Here is a 13583-nt window from a genome sequence, read left to right on the forward strand (position 1 = left end):
GCACCAGTTTATGGCTCATGGAGAGAGAAGTGTGAATCTTCCCAGCAAAGTCCACTATCCAAGGTCTCACTCAGGAAGTGTCCCCGCCGGACCCAGGAATTTTACAAACGTAAGATCCCTGGATGTCTCCACCAGAGAAAATGTGAGGGAACAAACGTTTGGATGTGGGTTTGCCTTTCCGTGTCAGTGTGGCGCCCTTCCGAATGATCACAACCTCAGGGGAAATTGCAACTGAAAAATGATCTCCAAGCTAGCCCTTTCAAGCAGCGAATGCTGGGAAAGCTATGTTTCCTCGAGGAAGAAAAGGCGTCATCAGAGAGTGTGTTTTCAGGCCTCTATCTAGCAGAAACTCCAGCTGCTAGGCCAGGTGAGCTCCAGCCTTGCCAAGAGGATATAAATTCCAGGCCAGGGCAGTGTGTCTCCCTGCAGTTTGCCAGCCTTGCAAACCTATTCCTAGGCCGTCCTGCGACTGCCCAAGAAGAAGCAGGCTGCAGGAGTGTGTCTGAATTGGGCCTACCACTAGGTGTCGCGAGCCAACCCCTTGCTTGAGAAATCTCAACGGGTGGAAAAGAGCCGTCCCTGTTGGAAGTAAGAAAACAGTGTTATGGATATGCAAACATTTGCTAGGCCATACCACCTTAGGGCTCACAGACAGAAAAGTGCAAATTTTGCACCAAGTTCCGCAGTCCAGGTTCTCACTCACGATGTGTCCCCACAGAATCCAGGAACTTTACAGACAAACCTAAGATCTCTGGTTGTCTCCAACAGAGAAAAAGTGACGGAACAGACATTTGGATGTGGGTTTGCCTTTCCCTGTCAGTGTGGCTCCTCCCGAATGATCACAACCTCAGGGGAATTCATGACTGAAAGATGATTTCCAAGTTACTGCTTTCAAGCAGTGTGTGACTCTCAGCACACAGAATGCTGGGAAAGCTACGTTCCTTCAAGGAAGAAAAGGCACCAACAGAGAGTGTGTTTTCAGGCCTCTGTCTAAGAGAAACTCTCTAGCTTCTAGCCCATGGGAGCTCCAGCCTTGCCCAGAGGACCTAACTTCCAAAGTCAGGGCAGTGTGTCTCCCTGTATTCTCAGAGCCTTGCAAACCTATGCCTACTCCACCCCCTGACTGCTCAAGAGGAAGCAGGCTGCAGGAGTGTGTCTGATAGTGCTGGGTCCCATACTATGGTTACCTAGTGGAGGTGACACTCCCTTGCAATTGGACCCGCCCCTAGGAGTCCCGAGCCACCCAATTGCTTCAGAAATCTCAAAGGGTGGAAAAGAGCTCACCCTGTAGGAAGTATGAAAACAGCAATTGCATGCATTTTCAAGCACTTGCTAGACGGGCTCAAGGAGAGAAAATCGCGAATTTTACCAACAAGCTCCAGTATGCACAGTCTCACTCAGGATGTCTCCTGTGTCTCCCTGCAATTTCTGAGCCTTGAAAACCTATTCCTAGGCCATCCTGCGACTGCCCATGAGGAAGCAGGCTGCGGGAGTGTGTCTGATAGTGCTGGGTCCCATACTGTGGTCACCTAGTGGAGGTGACATTCCAGTGCAATTGGACCCTCTGCTAGGAATTGCAAGCCACCGGCTTGCTTCAGAAATCTCAAAAGATGGATAGGAGCTAGCTGTGTAGGAAGTAAGAATACAACAGTCGTACGGATTTGCAAGCACTTGCTAGTCTGCATCACTTTAGGGCTCAAGGAGAGAAAAATGCGAATTTTGCCAACAAGCTCCAGTATGCGCAGTCTCACTCAGGATGTCTCCCCGCAGGATCCAAGAATTTTCCTGAGAGACCTTGGCTCACTGGATCTCTCCTTCAGAGAAAACGTGAGAGAACAGATGTCTGAATATCGGTTTTCCTTTTCCTGTACGTGTGGGCGCCTTCCCTACTGTTACATCCTCAGGGGGCATTGTGACTGAAAAATGAACTCCAAGCAAGCATTTTCAAATAGTGTGTGACTCTCAGCACATAGAATGCTAGGAACACTATGTTCCTTTGAGGACAGAAAGGCATCAACAGAGAGTGTGTCTGCAGGTCTCTATCCAGCAGGAACTGCTTGGCTTCTAAGATGTGAGACCTCCAGGTGTGCCCAGAGGACCTAACTTCTGGAGTCAGGGCAATGTGTCTCTCTGCACTTTCTGAGACTTGCAAACACATTCCTACACCATCCTGTGACTGCCCATGAGGAAACAGGGGTGGGTGTATTTCTGTCAGAGAGCTGAGGACAGTCTCAGAGACCTTTGGGATCATATAAAATGCACCAACATTCGAGTTATAGGAGTCTCAGCAGAAGAAGAGAAAAAGAAACTGTATGAGAAAATTTTGAAGAGATTATAGTTAATAATTTCCCCAACACGGAAACGGAAATAGCCAATCAAATCCAAGAGGCACAAAGAGTTCCATTAAGGATAAACCCAAGGAGAAAAACACCAAGACACGCACTAATCAAATTAACAAAGACTAAACACAACTGTACATGGAACAACAGACTGGTTCCAAATAGGAAAAGGAGTACGTCAAAGTTGTATATTGTCACCCTGCTTATTTAACTTATATGCAGAGTACATCATGAGGAACGCTGGGCTGGAAGAAGCACAAGCTGGAATCAAGATTGCTGGGAGAAATATCAATAACCTCAGATATGCAGATGACACCACCCTTATGGCAGAAAGTGAAGAGGAACTAAAAAGCCTCTTGATGAAAGTGAAAGAGGAGAGTGAAAAGGTTGGCTTGAAGCTCAACATTCAGAAAACAAAGATCATGGCATCTGGTCCCATCACTTCATGGGAAATAGATGGAAAAACAGTGGAAACAGTGTCAGACTTTTTTGGGGGGCTCCAAAATCACTGCAGATGCTGATTGCAGCCATGAAATTAAAAGACGCTTGCTCCTTGGAAGGAAAGTTATGACCAACCTAGATAGCATATTAAAAAGCAGAGACATTACTTTGCCAACACAGGTCCATCTAGTCAAGGCTATGGTTTTTCCCGTGGTCATGTATGGATGTGAGAGTTGGACTGTGAAGAAAGCTGATCACCAAAGAATTGATGCTTTTGAACTGTGGTGCTGGAGAAGACTCTTGAGAGTCCCTTGGACTGCAAGGAGGTCCAAGCAGTCCATTCTAAAGGAGATCAGTCCTGGGTGTTCATTGGAAGGACTGATGCTAAAGCTGAAACTCCAATACTTTGGCCACCTCATGCGATGAGTTGACTCACTGGAAAAGACTCTGATGCTGGGAAAAGTTGGGGGCGGGAGGAGAAGGGGACGACAGAGAATGAGATGGCTGGATGGCATCACCGACTCAATGGACATGAGTTTGAGTGAACTCCAGGAGTTGGTGATGGACAGGGAGGCCTGGCATGCTGTGATTCATAGGGTTGTAGAGAGTCGGACACGACTGAGCAACTGAACTGAACTGAACTGAAACACAAAGAAAGAAAATTAAAGCAGCAAGGGAGAAGCAACAAGTGAAATACCATGGAAACCCAATACGCTTAACAGCTATCTTTCAGCAGAAACTCTGCAGGCCAGAAGGGAACAGAAGGATATATTTAAAGTACTGAAAGGGAAAAATCTGCAACCAAGATTACTGTACCCAGCAAGGATCTTATTCAAAAGTGATGGAGAAATAAAAAGCTTTTCAGACAAGCAAAGTTAATTCAGTACTTCCAAACCAGCTTTACAATAAATGTTAAATGGACTTATATAGTCAAGCAATAAAACAGAAGGAAAAAAAAATCTACAAAATCAACCCCAAACAATTAGAAAATAGCAATAGGAACATATATATTAATTACTTTAAATGTAAAAGGATTAAACGCTCCAACCAAAGACATAGACTGTCCGAATGGATACAAAACAAGACCCATATATACGCCGTCTGTAAGAAACGCACTTCAGACCTCAAGACACATATATACTCAAAGTGAGAGGATGGAAAAATATATTCCGTGCAAATGGGAAGCAAAAGAAAGCTGAAGTAGCAGTCCTCATATCAGACCAAATAGACCTTAAAATAAAGAAGATTCCAAGAGATAAGAAAGGACACTGCATGACGATCAAGAGATCAATCCAAGAGGAAGCATAACATTTGTAACTATCTATGCACCCAACATAGGAGCATCTCAATACATAAGACAAACACGAACAGACATAAAAGAAGAAATTGACAGTAACACAATAATAGTAGGAGACTTTAACACCCCACTCACACCAATGGACAGATCATCAAAACAGAAAACTAATAAGGAAACACAAGTCTTAAATGATACATTAGATGAGATAGATCTCATTGATATCTTCAGGACATTCCATCCAAATGCAGAAGAATACACCTTCTTCTCAAGTGCACATGGAACATTCTCCAGGATAGACCACATCTTGGGTCAAAAATCAAACCTCAGCAATTTAAAAAAATTGAAATTTTATCAAGCATCTTCTCTGACCACAAAGCTATGCGACTAGATATCAATAACAAAAACAAAAAAAAGTAAGAAACACAAACACATGGAGATCAAACAACACGTTTCTAAGTAACCAACAGGTTACTGAAGAAATTAAAAGGGAAATCAAAAAATTTCTAGAAACAAATGACAACGAAAACACAACTCAAAATCTGTGGGATGCAGCAAAAGCAGTTCTAAGAGGGAAGTTTATAGCAATACAATCCTACCTCAGGAAACAAGAAAAACATTGAATAGACAACCTAACTTTACACCTAAAGCAACTGGAAAAAGAAGAAATAAACCCCAAAATTAGTAGAAGGAAAGAAATTGTAAAGATCTGAGCAGAATTAAATGAAAAAGAAATGAAAAAAACAATAGTAAAAATTAATAAAACTAAAAGCTGGTTCTTTGAGAAGATAAACAAAATTGACAAACCCTTAGCCAGACTCTTCAAGGAAAAAAGAGCAAAGAATCAAATCAAAAAAATTAGAAATGAAAAAGGAGAGGTTACAACAGACAATGCAGAAATATAAAATTATAAATTATAAGACATTATTATGAATAACTATATGGCAATAAAATAGATAACCTGGAAGAAATGGACAGATTCTTAGAAAAGTTCAATCTTCCAAGACTGAACCAGGAAGAAATAGAAATTATGAACAACCCAATTATAAGCACTGATATTGAAGCTATCAAAAATCTCCCCAAAAGAAAAACCCAGGACTAGATGGCTTCACAGGAGAATTCTATCAAACATTTAGAGAACAGCTAATGCCTATCCTTCTAAAACTCTTTCAAAAAATTGCAGAGGAAGAAACACTTCCAAATTCATTCTACAAGGCCACCATCATCCTGATACCAAAACCAGACAAAGACAACACAAAAAAAGAAAACTACAGGCCAATATCACTGATGAACATAGATGCAAAAGTTCTTAACAAAATTTTAGCAAAGAGAATTCAAGAATACATCAAGCAGCTCATACACCATGACCAAGTTGTGTTTATTCCAGGGAAGCAAGGATTCTTCAACATGTGGAAATCAATCAATGTGATACACCATATTACAAATTGAAAGATAAAACCTGTATGATCAACTCAATTGATGTAGAAAAAGTCTTTGACAAAATTCAGCACCTATTTATGATTAAAGCTCTTCCAAAAATGGGCAAAGAAGAAACCTACCTCAACATAGTAAAGGCTGTATATGATAAGCCTACAGCAAACATTATTCTAAATGGTGAAAAACTGAAAGCATTCCCCCTCAGATCAGGAACAAGACAAGGGTGTCCACTTTCACCACTATTTTTCAACATATTTCTGGAAGTTCTAGCTACAGCAATCAGAGAAGAAAAAGAAATAAAAGGAATCCAGATTGGAAAAGAAGAAGTAAAGCTCTCACTGTTTGCAGATGACATGATACTGTACATCAGTTCAGTTCAGTTCAGTTCAGTCGCTCAGTCGTGTCCGACTCTCCGCGACCCCATGAACTAAAGAACGCCAGGCTTCCCTGTCCATCACCAACTCCCGGAGTACACTCAAACTCATGTCCACAGAGTCGGTGATGCCATCCAGCCATCTCATTCTCCGTCGTCCCCTTCTCCTCCCGCCCCCAACCTTTCCCAGCATCAGAGTCTTTTCCAGTGAGTCAACTCGTCGCATGAGGTGGCCAAAGTATTGCAGTTAAAGATAGTATCAGAAAATCACTAGAGCTAAACAGCGAATTTAGCAAAGTTGCAGGATACAAAATCAATATACAGAAATCACTTGCATTTCTATATACTAACAATGAAAAATCAGAAATAACAATTAAGGAATCAATCTCATTCAGCATTGCAACAAAAAGAATTAAATATCTAGGAATAAACTTACCTAAGGAGACAAAAGAACTGTACACAGAAAATTATAAGACACTAATGAAAGAAATCAAAGATAACATAAACAGATGGAGAGATATTCCATGTTCTTGGGTAGGAAGAATCAATATTGTGAAAATGACTATACTACCAAAAGCAATCTATGGATTTAATGCAATCCTTATCAAATTACCAACGGCATTTTTCACAGAACTAGAACAAAAAATTTCACAATTCATATGGAAACACAAAAGACCCCGAATAGCCAAAGCAGTCTTGAGAAAGAAGAATGGAGCTGGACGAATCAAGCTTCCTCCCTTCAGGTTATACTACAAAGCTACAGTCATCAAGATACTATGGTACTGGCACAAAAACAGAAGTATAGACCAATGGAAAGCTCAGAAATAAACCCATGCACCTATGGGTACCTTATTTTTGACAAAGGAGGCAAGAATATACAATGGGGCAAAGACAGCCTCTTCAATAAATGGTGCTGTGAAAACTGGACAGCAACATATAAAAGAATGAAACTAGAACACTTCTTAACACCATACACAAAGATAAACTCAAAATGGATTAAAGACCTAAATGCAAGACCAGAAACTATAAAACTCTTGGAGGAAAACATAGGTAGCATACTGAATGACATAAATCAAAGCAAGATCCTCTATGACCCACCTCCTAGAGTAATGAAAATAAAATCAAAAGGAAACAAGTGAGACCTGATTAAATTTACAAGATTTTGCATAGCAAAGGAAACTATATGCAAAGTGAAAAGACAGCCCTCAGGATGGGAGAAAATAATAGCAAATGAAACAATTGACAAAGGATTAATTTCCAAAATATACAAGCAGCTCATACAACTCAATGCCAGAAAAACAAACAACCCAATCAAAAAGTGGAAAAAAGACTTAAGCAGACATTTCTCCAAAGAAGCCATACAGATGACTAACAAACACATGAAAAGATGCTCAACATCATTCATTATTAGAGAAACGTAAATCAAAACTACAATGACATTAACCTCACACAGGTCAGAACAGCCCTCATCAAAAAGTCTACAAACAATAAATGCTGGAAAGGGTGTGGAGAAAAGGGAACATTCTTGCACTGTTGGTGGGAATGTAGATTGATATAGCCACTATGGAAGATGGTATGAAATTCCTTAAAAACTCAGAATAAAACCACTATATGACCCAGCAATCCCACTCCTAGGCATATACCGTGAGGAAACCAAAATTGAAAGAGACGCGTGTATCCCATTGTTCACTGGAGCACTGTATACAATAGCTAGAACATGGAAACAGTCTAGATGTCCATCAAGAGATGAATGGCTAAAGAAGTTGTGGTATATACACACAGTGGAATATTACTCAGTCATAAAAAGGAACACATTCGAGTCAGTTCTAATGAGGTGAATGAACCTAGAACCTATTATACAGAGTGAAGTGAGTCTGAAAGAGAAAGATAAATACCATATTCTAACTCATATATACGGAATCTAGAAAACTGGTACTTAAGAATTTATTTACAGGGCAGCAATGGAGAAACATACAGAGAATAGACTTATGGACATGGAAAAAGGGAAGGAAAGGGTGAGATGTATGGAAAGAGTAATATGGAAACTTACATTACCGTATGCAAAATAGATAGCCAACGGGAATTTGCTGTATGGCTTAGGAAACCAAACAGGGGCTCTGTATCAACTTAAAAGGGTGGAATGGGGAGGGAGATGGGAGGGACTTTGAAAAGGGAGGGGATATATGTATACCTATGGCTGATGCTAAAGCTGAAACGGCAATACTTTGGCCAACTCATGCGACGAGTTGACTCACTGGAAAAGACTCTGATGCTGGGAAAGGTTGGGGGCGGGAGGAGAAGGGGACGACGGAGAATGAGATGGCTGGATGGCATCACCGACTCGATGGACATGAGTTTGAGTGAACTCCGGGAGTTGGTGATGGACAGGGAGGCCTGGCGTGCTGTGATTCATGGGGTCACAGAGAGTCGGACACGACTGAGCAACTGAACTGAACTGATGGCTGATTCACACTGAGGTTTGACAGAAAACAGCAAAATTCTGTAAAGCAATTATCCTTCAATGAAAAATAAATTAATTTTTTTTAAGAAAAAAAGGAAATCCCATGGGTTTGACCAAAGATATTGCTGTCACAAGTAAGAAAACAGTAATTGGATTGATTTACAAGCAGTTCCTAGGGCACACCGACTTAGGAACAATGGACAGAAAATACTAACTTTCCCAACAAGTTCCAGCATTCAGTTTCATACTCAGTATGTGTCTCCACAGTATCCAAGAATTTTCCAGACACAGCTAGGAACACTGGATCTCCTACAGAGAAAACTTGGTGGAACTGACGCTTGGATGTTTGTTTTTGTTTCCCTGTGAGTGTGGGGATCTACCCTCCAGTAACACAGTCAGGGGAAATTGTTACTGAAAAATGAAATCCAAGCAAGCATTTTAAAGCAGTGTGTTACTCTCAGCACACAGAGTGCTGGGAAAGCTCTGTTCCTTCAATGAAGGAAAGGCATCAAAAGAGAATGTTTTTCAGGCATCTATCTATCAGGAACTGTCTACATTCTAAGACGTGAGAACTCCAGGTTTGCACAGAGGCCATAATTTCCAGAGTCATAGCCAGTATATTTCCCTGCACTTTCCAAGCCTTGTGAACAAAATCCTATCTCATATTGGGTCTACCTCTTAGAAAACAGACTTGGGAAATTTTCTAAGAGTGCTGAATGCCACACTGCTGTTACCTAGACTAGCTGACATTCTAATGGAAATGATCGTGCCACAAGGAGTGGCAAGTAGACTGCTTTCCTCACAAATCTGAAAGACTTGACCAAATCTATTGATGTCATAAGTAGGAAAATATCAACTGGATGGATTGTTAGGCAGCTACCAGCCCTTTTAGGGCCAAAAAAGAGAAAATGCTAATTTTACCAGCAAGGTCCAATATCCAGGTTCACATTCAGTGTGTGTCCCTGCAGTATCCAAGAATTTTCCAAACAGTCCTAAGATTACTGGATCCTTCCTACAGATAAAATTTGATGGAACAGAGATTTTGATGTTCATGTGCTTGTCCCTGTGAGTATTGCCCCTTCCCTACTGTAACACAGGGGAGGGGAAATTTTTACTTAAAAATAATCTCCAGGAAAAGATTTGCAAGTAGTTGTCTACTCTCAGAAAACAGAATGCTGGGAAACCTCTGGTCCTTTGTTGAATGAATGGTAGTAAACAGTATTTTTTCAGGCATCTATCTTTTAGCAACTGTCTAGATTCTAAGATGTGAGAACACCACATTTCCACGAAGGCCCTAATTTCCAGAGTCACAGCAAGTATGTTGCACTTTCTGAGCCTTGTGAACAGGTTACTACATCATATTGGGACTAACCATGAGGAAACAGGCTGCAGGAGTGTTCCTGACAGAGATGAGTGTCATATTCTTTTTACCTAGTTTTTTGACATTCCAATGGAAATGATCTTGCTACAAGGAGTTGCAAGCTGCCTGCTTGTTTCAAAAACGCCAGTGTTTTGACCAAAACTATTGCTGTCAAGGAAAACAGCCATTGGACTGATTTTCAAGCAGCTGCTAAGCCCCAGCCTACTATATCCAAAAGAAAAAAAGGTGCTGATTTTGCCAACAAGGTCCAGTGTCCAGGTTCACACTCAGGTCTTGTCCTAGCACCATCCAAGAATTTTCCAGACAGACTTATGATCACTAGATGCCTCCTCCTCCTGCTGCTGCTGCTGCTAAGTCGCTTCAGTCATGTCCAACTCTATGTGACCCCAGAGATGGCAGCCCACCAGGCTCTGCCGTCCCTGGGATTCTTCAGGCAAGAACACTGGAGTGGGTTGCCATTTCGCCTCCTACAAGGAACTAAATGGAACAGAGGTTTTGACATTTGGTTGCTTTTCTCTGTGAGTGTGGGGTCCTTCCATAAGGTAACACAGGGGAGGGGAAATTTTTACTTAAAAATGACCTCCAAGCACGAATTTCCAAGCAGTCTGTTACTCTCAGCAAACAGAATGCTGTGAAATCTGTTCCCTCAATGAATGAAAGCCAAAAACAGAGAGTGTTTTTTAGTTATCTATCAGCAACAGTCCAGATTTTAAGATGTGAGAACACCAGGGTTGCACAGAGGCCTTAATTTCCAGAGTCGCAGCCAGTATGTTTCCTCGCATTTCTAGCCTTGTGAACCCATTCCTAGGTCATATTGGGACTGCCCATGAGGAAACAGGCTGTGGCAGTGTGTCTGAAAGTGCTGAGTGCCATCTAGTGTTGTTACCAAATGAGTTGACATTCCACTGGAAATGATCCAGCAGTAAGGAATTTCAAACCGCCTGCTTCCTTCAGAAATCCCAAAGGTTTGACCTAAGATGTTGCTGTCACAAGTACAAAAAAAGCAATTGGATGTATTTTGCTTGCTAGGCCACACCATTTTAGAGCCAATGGAGAGAAAAATGCTAATTTTGCTAACAACGTCCAGGATTCAGGTTCATTCTCAGTATGTTCTCTGCAGTATCCAAGAATTTTCCACACAAACCTAGGATCACTGGATCTCTCCGACAGGGAAAACTTGATGGAACAGACATTTGGATGTTTGTTTCCTTTTCCCTGTGAGTGTTGGGGCCTACCTACAGTAACAGAGTCAGGGGAAATTGTTACTGAAAAATTAACTCCAAGCAAACATTTTCAAGCTGTGAGTTACTCTCAGCACACAGAATGCTGGGAAAGCTAAGTTTCTTCGATGAATGAAAGACGTCAAAAGAGAGTGCTTTTAAGGCATCTATCAGGAACTGTCTAGATTCCAAGATGTGAGAACTTCAGATTTGCAAGGAGGCTGTAATTTCAGAGTCATAGCTAGAATGTTTCCCTGCACATTCTGACCCTTGTGAACACACTCCTAACTCATATTGTGTCTGCCCCTGAGGAAGCAGGCGTGGAAAATAGTCTAAGCTTGCCGAGAGTCATACTGTTGTTAACTAGATTATTTGATATTCTAACAGAAATGATGCTGTGGAAAGGAGTTGCAAGCCACCTGCTTGTGTCAGAAATCAGAAAATTTTGAACAAACCTATTGATGTCATGAACAGAATGATTTCTGTTCATTTCCAAGGCAAACCATTCAATATTACAGTAATCCAGGCCTATGCCCCAACTAGTAACCCTGAAGAAGCTGAAGTTAAACGGTTCTATGAAGACCTACAAGACCTTTTAGAACCAACACCCAAAAAATATGTCTTTTTCATTACAGGGGACTGGAATGCAAAAGTAGGAAGTCAAGAAACACCTGAAGTAACAGGCAAATTTGGCCTTGGAGCACGAAATGAAGCAAGGCAAAGGCTGATAGAGTTTTGCCAAGAGAACTCACTGGTCATAGCAAACACCCTCTTCCAACAACACAAGAGAAGACTCTACACATGGACATCACCAGATGGTCAACACCGAAATCAGATTGATTATATTCTTTGCAACCAAAGATGGAGAAGCTCTATACAGATAGCAAAAACAAGACCAGGAGCTGACTGTGGCTCAGACCATGAGCTCCTTATTGCCAAATTCAGACTTAAATTGAAGAAAGTAGGGAAAACCACTAGACCATTCAGATATGACCTAAATCAAATCCCTTATGATTATACAGTAGAAGTGAGAAATAGATTTAAGGGACTAGATCTGATAGATAGAATGCCTGATGAACTATGGACGGAGGTTGGTGACATTGTACAGGAGACAGGAACCAAGGCCGTCCCCATGGAAAAGAAATGCAAAAAAGCAAAATGGCTGTCTGGGGAGGTCTTACAAATAGCTGTGAAAAGAAGAGAAGCGAAAAGCAAAGGAGAAAAGGAAAGATATAAGCATCTGAATGCAGAGTTCCAAAAAATAGCAAGGAGAGATAAGAAAGCCTTCCTCAGTGACCAATGCAAAGAAATAGAAGAAAATAAAAGAATAGGAAAAACAAGAGATCTCTTCAAGAAAATCAGAGATATCAAGGGAACATTTCATGCAAAGATGGGCTCGATAAAGGACCGAAATGGTATGGACCTAACAGAAGCAGAAGATACTAAGAAGAGGTGGCAAGAATACATAGAAGAACTGTACAAAAATTATCTTCACAATCAAGATAATCACGATGGCGTGATCACTGACCTAGAGCCAGGCATCTTGGAATGTGAAGTCAGGTGGGCCTTAGAAAGCATCACTATGAACAAAGCTAGTGGAGGTGATGGAATTCCAGTTGAGCTATTTCAAATCTTGAAAGATGATGCTGTGAAAGTGCTGCACTCAATATGCCAGCAAATTTGGAAAACTCAGCAGTGGCCACAGGACTGGAAAAGGTCAGTCTTCATTCCAATCCCAAAGGAAGGCAATGCCAAAGAATGCTCAAACTATCGCACAATTGCACTCATCTCCCACGCTAGTAAAGTCATGCTCAAAATTCTCCAAGCCAGGCTTCAGCAATATGTGAACCGTGAACTCCCAGATGTTCAAGCAGGTTTTAGAAAAGGCAGAGGAACCAGAGATCAAATTGCCAACATCCGCTGGATCATAGAGAAAGCAAGAGAGTTCCAGAAAAACATCTATTTCTGCTTCATTGACTATGCCAAAGCCTTTGACCGTGTGGATCACAATAAACTGTGGAAAATTCTGAAAGAGATGGGAATAACAGACCACTGACCTGCCACTTGAGGAACCTGTATGCAGGTCAGGAAGCAACAGTGAGAACTGGACATGGAACAACAGACTGGTTCCAAATAGGAAAAGGAGTACGTCAAGCCTGTATATTGTCACCCTGCTTATTTAACTTATATGCAGAGTACATCATGAGGAACACTGGGCTGGAAGAAGCACAAGCTGGAATCAAGATTGCTGGGAGAAATATCAATAACCTCAGATATGCAGATGACACCACCCTTATGGCAGAAAGTGAAGAGGAACTAAAAGTCTTTTGGGGAAAGTGAAAGAGGAGAGTGAAAAGGTTGGCTTGAAGCTCAACATTCAGAAAACAAAGATCATGGCATCTGGTCCCATCACTTCATGGGAAATAGATGGGGAAACAGTGGAAACAGTGTCAGACCTTATTTTTTGGGGCTCCAAAATCACTGCGGATGCTGATTGCAGCCATGAAATTAAAAGACGCTTATTCCTTGGAAGGAAAGTTATGACCAACCTAGATAGCATATTAAAAAGCAGAGACATTACTTTGCCAACAAAGGTCCATCTAGTCAAGGCTATGGTTTTTCCCCTGGTCATGTATG

Source organism: Moschus berezovskii, chromosome 7 (assembly GCF_049115385.1).
Source record: "Moschus berezovskii isolate FMDL1 chromosome 7, NW_MosBer_1.0, whole genome shotgun sequence".
NCBI lineage: Eukaryota > Metazoa > Chordata > Mammalia > Artiodactyla > Moschidae > Moschus > Moschus berezovskii.